This window comes from Ursus arctos, unplaced genomic scaffold, assembly GCF_023065955.2.
Source record: "Ursus arctos isolate Adak ecotype North America unplaced genomic scaffold, UrsArc2.0 scaffold_4, whole genome shotgun sequence".
In the NCBI taxonomy this organism is placed as follows: Eukaryota; Metazoa; Chordata; class Mammalia; order Carnivora; family Ursidae; genus Ursus; species Ursus arctos.
The window spans coordinates 31,773,604-31,782,102 of NW_026623056.1; positions in this window are offsets into that span (position 1 = coordinate 31,773,604).

Sequence of the window (8,499 nt, forward strand, 5' to 3'; positions counted from 1 at the left end):
AAGGGGAAAGCAGATGGTCAGAGTCAGAGGAAGATGGGGAAGAAGGAAACAGATTGAGATTCGAAGATGATGTGCTGCTGACTTTAAAGATGGAGGAAGGAGCCATCAGCCAAGGAATGCAGGCAGTCTCTGGAAGCTGGAAAAGGCAATGGAATAGAAGTGGATTCTCCCCTACAACCTCCAGAAGGGACGCAGCCCTGCCAACACCTTGTCTACAGCCCAATAAGACTATATCGGACTTCTGACCTCCAGAACAGTAAGATAATAATCAGTGTTGTTTGTTTTTCAGTTTTATTGAGATATAATTGACACACAGCATGGTATAAGTTTAAGGTGTACAGAATAATGACTTGGCTTATATATATTGTGAAATGATTATCGAAATAAGTTAACATCCGTCCCCTCATTTAGATACCAAAAAAATTAAGAGCTTTTTCCCTTGTGACGAGAACTTTTAGAATTTACACTCTTGGCAACTTCAAATATACAGTCCAGTAGTGTTAGCTGTAGTCCTCCTGTTGTACATCACAACCCCAGTGTTTATTTCTCTTATAACTGGGGTCTGTACCTTTTGACCATCTTTCTCTATTTCTCCCCTTCCCCTACCCTCTGCCTCTGGTAACCACATATCTGATCTTTTTCTATGAGTTTGTTTGCTTTTTAAAGATTCCACATGTAAGTGAGATCATACAATATTTGTCATTCTCTGTCTGACCTATTTCACTTAGCATATTGCCCTCAAGGTCCATTCGTATTGTCTCAAATGGCAGAATTTCCTCTTTTTTATGGCTAAATAATATTCCATTGAATATGTGGTCCACAATTTCTTCATGCATTCATCCACCAACGGCCACTTAAGTTGTTTACATGTCTTGGCTATTGTAAATGATGTTAACAGGGGAGCACAGATACCTCTTTGAAAAGTGTTCCCATTCCCTTCAGGTAAATACCCAGAAGTGGAATTACTAGATCATATGGTAGTCTTATTCTTAATTTTTTGAGAAATCTTTGTACTGTTTTCCACGGTGGCTACACCAGTTTGCATTCCTACCAACAGGGCACAAGGGTTCCCCTCTCTCCAGCCAACACTTCTCTAGCCAACACTCGTTATTTCTTGTCTTTTTGATGATAACCATTCTAATGGGTGTGAGGTTTTGATCTGCATTTCCCTGAGGATTAATGATGTACACCATTTCATGTACCTGTTGGTCATTTGTGTATCTTCTTTGGAAAAATGTCTATCCAGATCTTCTACCCATTTTTTAATTTGATTAATTAGAGGTTTTTCTGTGGGTTTTTTGTTTTGTTTTGTTTTGTTTTTGCTATTGAGTTGAAGGAGTTTTAATATTGGATATTAACTCCTTATCAGATTTGAAAGTATTTTTTCTCATTCAATTAGTTATATTTCCATTTTGTTGATTGTTTCTTTTGCTGTGCTGAAGCTTTTTAGTTTGATGTGGTCCCACTTGTTTTTTATTTTGTTGCTTTAGGTGTCATATCAAAAATTCATTGCCAAGACCAAAGTCAGGAACTTTTTTCCTATGTTTACTTCAAGGAGTTTCATGGTTTCAGTTCTTAAATTTAAGTCTTTCATTTCAAATAAATTTTTGTGAGTGGTATAAGATAGAGGTTTAGTTTCGTTCTTTTACATGCAAGTATTCAGGTTTCCCAGCACCGTTTATTGAAGACACTGTCCTTCCTCCATTAAGTATTCTTGGCTCCCTTGTCAAATGTTAGTTGACTTACATGTGTGGGTTTATTTCTGGGTTCTCGATTCTGTTCCATTGGTCTGTGTGTCTGTTTTTATGCCAATACCATACTGTTTTGATTACTATAGATTTATGATATAGTTTGAGATCAGGCAGTGTGATGCCTCTTGCTTTGTTTTTTTTTTTCCTCAGGATTGTGTAGGCTATTTGGGGTCTTTTGTGGTTTCATATAAATTTTAGGATTGTTTCGTCTCCTGTAAAAAATGCCATTGGAATCTTGATAAGGATTGCATTGAATCTATAGATGATTTGGGGTAGTATAAACATTTCAACATTACTAATTCTTCCAGCCCATGAACACAGGATGCCTTTCCATTTATTTGTGTCATCTTTGATTTCTTTCTTCTTTTGCAGTTCTCAATTTCTTTCACCTCCTTGGTTAAATTTATTCCTAAGTTTTTTGTTTTTGATGCTATTGTAAATGGGATTGTTTTATTTCTTTTTCAGATAATTTGTTTTTAGTGTATAGAAACACTACTGATTTTTGTATGTTAATTTTGTATGTTACAACTTTATTTGTTGATTAGTTTTAAGGGTTTTTTTGGTGGTCTTTAGAATTTTCTACATATAAAATCATGTTATTGATAAATGGAGAAAATTTTACACCTTCCTCTCCAATTTGGGTACTTTTTTATATCTTTTTCTTGCCTAATTATGCTTCCAGTACTTTGTTGAATAGGAGTGGTGAGAGTGGGCATTCTTGTCTTGTTCCTAATCTTAGAAGAAAAGCTTTCAACCTGTCACCTTTGAGTATGATGTTAGCTGTGGGTTTATTGTCATAAAAGGCCTTTATTATGTTGAGGTACTTCTTTCCATACCTAATTTGTGAACAGATGTTGAATTTTGTCAAATGCTTTCTCTGCATCACTGAGATGAATATATGATTTTTTTCTTTCATTCTATTAATGTGTTGTATCATAGTATTGATTTGTGTATGTTGAACATGTATGATTTCCTCTTGGTCATGGTAAATGATCCTTTTAATGTGCTGTTGAATTCATTTTGCTAGCATTTTTTTGAGAAGTTTTGCATCTGTATTCATCAGGGACATTGGCCTGTAGTTCTCTTTTCTTGTAGTGTCCTTTTCTGGCTTTAGTATCAGGGTAATGTTGGCCTTGTAAAATGAGTTTGGGAGTGTTCCCTCCCCTTTGATTTTTTGGAAGAGTTTGAGGATTGGCATTAATTCTTTGAATGTTTGGTGAAATTCACCGATAAAGCCATTTAGCCCTGAGCTTTTGTTTGTTGGGATGTTTTTGATTAGTAATTCAATCTCCTTACTAGTAATTGCTCTGTTCAAGTTTTCAGTTCTTTTCTGAGTCAGTCTTGATAGGTTGTATGTTTCTAATAATGTTTCCATTTCTTCTAGGTTGTCAGTCTGTTGGAGGATAGTTGTTCCTAATAACCTCTTATAATTCTTTGTATTTCTTTGATATCAGTTATGATGTTTTCTCTTTCATTTATAATTTTGTTGATGCAGGTCCTCTTTTTCCCTTGGTTAGTCTAAGCTAAAGATTTGTCAATTTTGTTTATCATTTTAAAGAATGAATTCTTAGTTTTGTTAGTCTTTTCTATTGTTTTTTGGTTCTCTATTTCATTTATTTGTACTCTAATCTTATTTCCTTCCTTTCTAACTTTGAACTTAGTTTTTTCTTCTTTTTCTAGTTCCTCAAGCCATAGAGTTAGGGTGATTATTTGAGATCTTTTTTGTTTCTTAATTTAAGTGTTTATTGTTATGAACTTCCCTCTTAGAACTACTTTCACTGCATCCCAAAAGTTTTAGTATGTTGTGTTTCCATTTATGTCTCAAATAACTCTTTTATTTTCTCTTTAATCTCTTCTTTGATTCATTTGTTGTTCATGAGAGCATTGTTTACTTTCCATGTATCTGTGCTTTTTCCAGGTTTTCTCCTGTTATTGATTTACAGTTTCAAACCATTGTGATCACAGAAGAAAAGTGGTATTATTTCAGTCTTCTTGAATTTGCTAAGACTTGTTTTTTGCCTAACCTATGGTCTATCCTAGAAAGTGTTCCATTTGTGCTTGAGACGAATGTGTATTCTGCTATTTTTATCCCTCAGTCTGTGTGTGTCTTTGAGGTTAAAGCGAGTGTCTTGTAGGCAATATATCATTGGATCTTGTTTTTTATCCATTCAGCATTCTATGACTTTTTATTTGAGGATTTAATCAGTTTACATTAAAGTTATTATTATCAGGTAAGGACTTACAATTGCCATTTTGGTAATTGCTTTCTGTTTTGTAGATCCATTGTTCCTTCTTATCTTGCTATTTTTTAAAAATTTTGGTATCTCTTGGTATCAGTATGCTCTGATTTCTTTATCATGTTCTTTTGTGTAATTACTATAGGTTTTCCCCTTGTGGTTACCATGAGGCTTACATAAAATACCTCAAAATTATAACATCCTATTTTAAGCTGATAACAACTTAACTACTATAGCATTCTTAAACTTTACACTTTTATTCCTCCTTTGCCTCACATTTTAGGTTACTGATGTTATACTTTACATATTTTTATACTGTGCATCCAATAACAGATTATTGTACTTCTGGTTATTTTTCCTTCATTTATTTTTTTAACTTTTAAACTAGAGTTAAGTTAATTATGCACCTCTATTACCATATTATGGAACCTAAATTTGACTATGTATTTACCATTACTAGTGAGTTTTCGACTTTCTTTTGTTTTTATGATGTTAATTAATATCTTTTTACTTCTGCTCAAAGAACTTCCTTTAGCATTTCTTGTAAGGCAGGCCTGTTGGTTATGAATTCCCTCAGCTTTTGTTTGTTCAGGAAAATCTTTATCTCTTCTCCATTTTTAAAAAAGATGTTATTTATTTATTTATTAGAGAGAGAGAGAGAGAGGGAGAGAGCATGAGTTGGGGGATGGTCAGAGGGACAAGCAGACTCCTGGCTGAGTGGGGAGCCCGATGTGGGGCTCGACCCCAGGATCCTGAGATCATGACCTGAGCTGAAGTTAGATACTTAACTGACTGAGTCACCAGATGCCCCTCTTCTTCGTTTTTTAAAGGACAGCTTTGGTGGGTATAGAATTCCTATTTGACAGTTTCTTTTTTTCAATATTTTGAATAGATCATCCCTTTTTCTCCTGGCTTGGAAAGTTTCTGTAGAGAAAGCCACCCATAGTCTTATGGGGGTTTCCTTGTATATAATTCATTTCTTCTCTTGCTACTTTCAAAATTTTTGTCTTGGATTTTTGACTATTTAATAATAATGTGTTTCAATTGAGCCCTATTGAGGCTCAGCCTATTTGGGGTTCATTAGGTCTCATGGATCTGAATATCCATTTCTCTTCCCAGGTTTGGGAAGTTTTCAGTCATTATTGCTTTAAATATATTTTCTATCCCTTTCTTTTCTTTGGGTCTTCTTATAATGTGGTTATGTGGATTGTGTCCCATGATTCTCACAGGCTTTCTTCACTCTTTTTTCTTCTTGCTTCTCTGAGCAGACAGCTTTAAATATCCTATCTTCCAGGTCACTGATTCTCTCTTTTGTATGGTGGAGTGTACTGCTGAAGCTCTCTATTGAATTATTCACTCCAGTCATTGTGTTTTTCAACTCTAGGATTTCTGGTTTGTTTGTTTTTATAGTTTATATTTCTTTGTTGAACTTCTTGTTTTGTTCATGCATCGTTTTCCTAGTTTTGTTCAGTAGTCCGTGTGTTCTTATAGTTCATTAAACTTCTGTAAGAGAATTATTCTGATTTTTTTAAAATTAGGTTCCACATCCAGTGTGGAGCCCAATGCAGGGCTTGAACTCATGACCCTGAGATCAAGACCTGAGCTGAGATCAAGAGTTGGTCACTTAACCGGCTGAACTACCCAGGCGCACCCATTCTAAATTCTTTGATCTCCATTTCTATATGGTTAGTTATTAGAGCATCACTAGTTTCCTCTGGTGGTGTCATATTTACCTGATTTTTGTGATCCTTGATTCTATTTGTTGGTCTCTGTACATTTTAGTAAACTGTTTTATTTTCTAGACTTTATGGGTTCACTTTGGTAGAGATAGTTCTTCACCAGTCCACTGGTGTTCTGGAAGTTTTCAGTTTATAATGCCCTCGGGCCAATAGGGCTTATTATCAGGCTCTGTTATGGGGCAAAGCCATTACCCATGCTTTCAGGTTGAAGGGCAAGGGCATGCTGCTCATTGAGAATAGTTGGATAGGACTGCTGGTTTGGTTCCGTGATGTAAAGAGAATATAAGATAGGTTCTGTGGTTGACTGGGTTCTCTGATCAGGCTTTCTAGACAATTGGGACTAGGTACTATACTTAGTAGCAGGTGTGGTTATAAATTAGATTCACTGTCCTTGCAGGGCACCAGAATGGGCCCCGAGGCCTATACTGCTCATTGTTTGGGGACCCAAATCAGGCTAGGCTGCACACTGAATTTCCTGGCCAAACAGGTTTTGCTATGCAGATGGAGAGAATTCCAATCTGTGCTTTCTTTTCAAGTGCCACTTTAAGTAGGGCTGTAGGATGGGCTCTGTAGCTTTCCATGTATTCTATTAGGTCCTCTGGTTGGGGTGGTGGGGTGGTGGGGAAGGCTGTAACAGTAGTAGCTGGGGGTAGGAATTAGTTTCCCTGTCCAGACAGGACCCCATACATGCCCCAAGGCGGGTAATATTCTTATTTGGGAATCAAATCAGACAGACCTACATGCTAAGCGGCCTGGACAGATGGGGATACTGTCTTGGTTCTGAGTATGCAGAGCTGCTGGTCATGTTCTTCACTCAAGTGTTGTTGTAATCAGGGCCATGGGTTGGGCTCCAGAGATTCCCAGGTGCTAAGGCCAGGCTTCCCAGTCAGGCAGGGCTGGGAGCCTTCTCAGCAGTGGGTGAGGCTATAAATTATTTCCCTTTCCCAGGCAGGGCTGGAGAGCCAGCTCCAAGCAGCATCCCAGATGATCTGTTCCAGCTTTCAGGTCAGGACAGACTAGGAGCTATACTCAATAGTGAATGAGGCTATGAATTAGCTTCTCTACCTGAGCAGAGCAGCAGAGCTGCCTCCAACTAGCCTCCCAGGTGTTCCTGTCAGGCTTTCTGGTAGTGCAGTGCTGGGAATCACATTCATCAGTGAGTGGGATTATGAATCAGCTCCCCTCACTGGGCAGAGTGGGGTAATTGGCTCTAAGGCTGGCAAGGCGCTTTGTTGCTGACCTGTGCCCCAAGTTACCTGGCAGAATATTGCCACTGGCTTTGCTGTACGGAGCATTGCTGGGCTATGCAACTTTCAGATCTACTGGCCAGGCTTTCTGGATAGGGAGGGCTAGGAGCTACATTGAACAGTGGGTGGGGCCATGACTCAGCATCCCAGCCTGGACAGTAGGGGCGGGGAGGAGCATGGTGGGAGATGAGGGCAGACCAGGCTCCGGGGCTGGAAAGGCTCTTTGTTTGAGGTCTTAAATCAAGCAAACCTGCACCCTGCCAAGTTCCCTGGTCAGACTATACCACTGTCTTGGCTCTGTAGGTGAACATAGATGCTGTTTGTGACTTCTCCTTGGGTGCTATAAGTAAGACCTTGGTCTGCCAAGATCCAGGTGCTGGTTGTTGGAAGTCTCTCCCTCCTTTTCTGTCACAATCTGCAGATTCCCCTGAGATCCCCTTAGGGCAAGACTGGAGTGGGACCCCCAAGAAGAGACTCACAATGCTAAGGGAGCTGGATGTCCACCCTGGGCTCTTATCCCATTGGAGAAACCATAGGCTTAGGGGAGACTTCTTGGTGTCATGCTGTGCTGATCTGGGGGAGAGTCAGTGTGGTCAGTGTAGCCACTCCTTTTCCCTTGTAATGTGGTCTGTCTCAGTCTCCTTGGTCCAGGGGGATGCTTCAGTCTCAGCCCTGTGTTCTAGGATTTTCTCATTGGTGTCTTGTCTGTGTACAGTTAGTTGTTCTTGTGAGGAGGTGTGGGGTTGGGAATGATCCATGTCGCCAACTTAGTGATGCCACTCTTCAATTTGTGTTGCTTTAAGCCAGTAAGTTTGTAGTAATTTGTTACAGCACTAATAGGACACTAACACATGCATCACGATGAGTTACCAAATACATCACTTCTTTCAAAGTCTGTCCATAACTGGTCACTGCACATCTGTCACTGATTTTAAGCACAGACAGTAAAACATGTAGCAACACTGACTTTTGGTCTCCTAGTGTTAAATTCATGTGACATTTTACAAAAATGGGTAATCAAAAGAGGAAATTGGCTAATCAAGATGGAAGTGCACCAGAGAAATGAAAAATGACAACACTAGAAGTGAAATTCAAATCAAACATAGAGTTACAGAAGAAATAGCTGACTAGAAATATTGATACTGATGCTATCCAAGATACTCTGGATGTGCAACATAAAACATTTAGTGAAGGCAAAATTATCAATATAAATGAGGAAAATGTTTGTGACAAAAGGGATGAAGATATCCTAGAGGAAGTGATGACAGCAAAAAACATCATTATTTGTTAACTATAAATTTACTGTAATTTCATTGAAATTCTCAAGGGGGCTTTTTTTTTTTTAGATAGGCGATATTCTAAAACTTACCTAGAGAAATAAAATCAATACCTATCAAACCTGAAAAGGATCAAAGATATCTATCAGATATTGGGACAGATTATAAAGATAAAATAATTTGATATAGACACAGTAATAGACAAATAATTACTAGGGCAGACTAAAGAATTTAGAAAACAGACATTT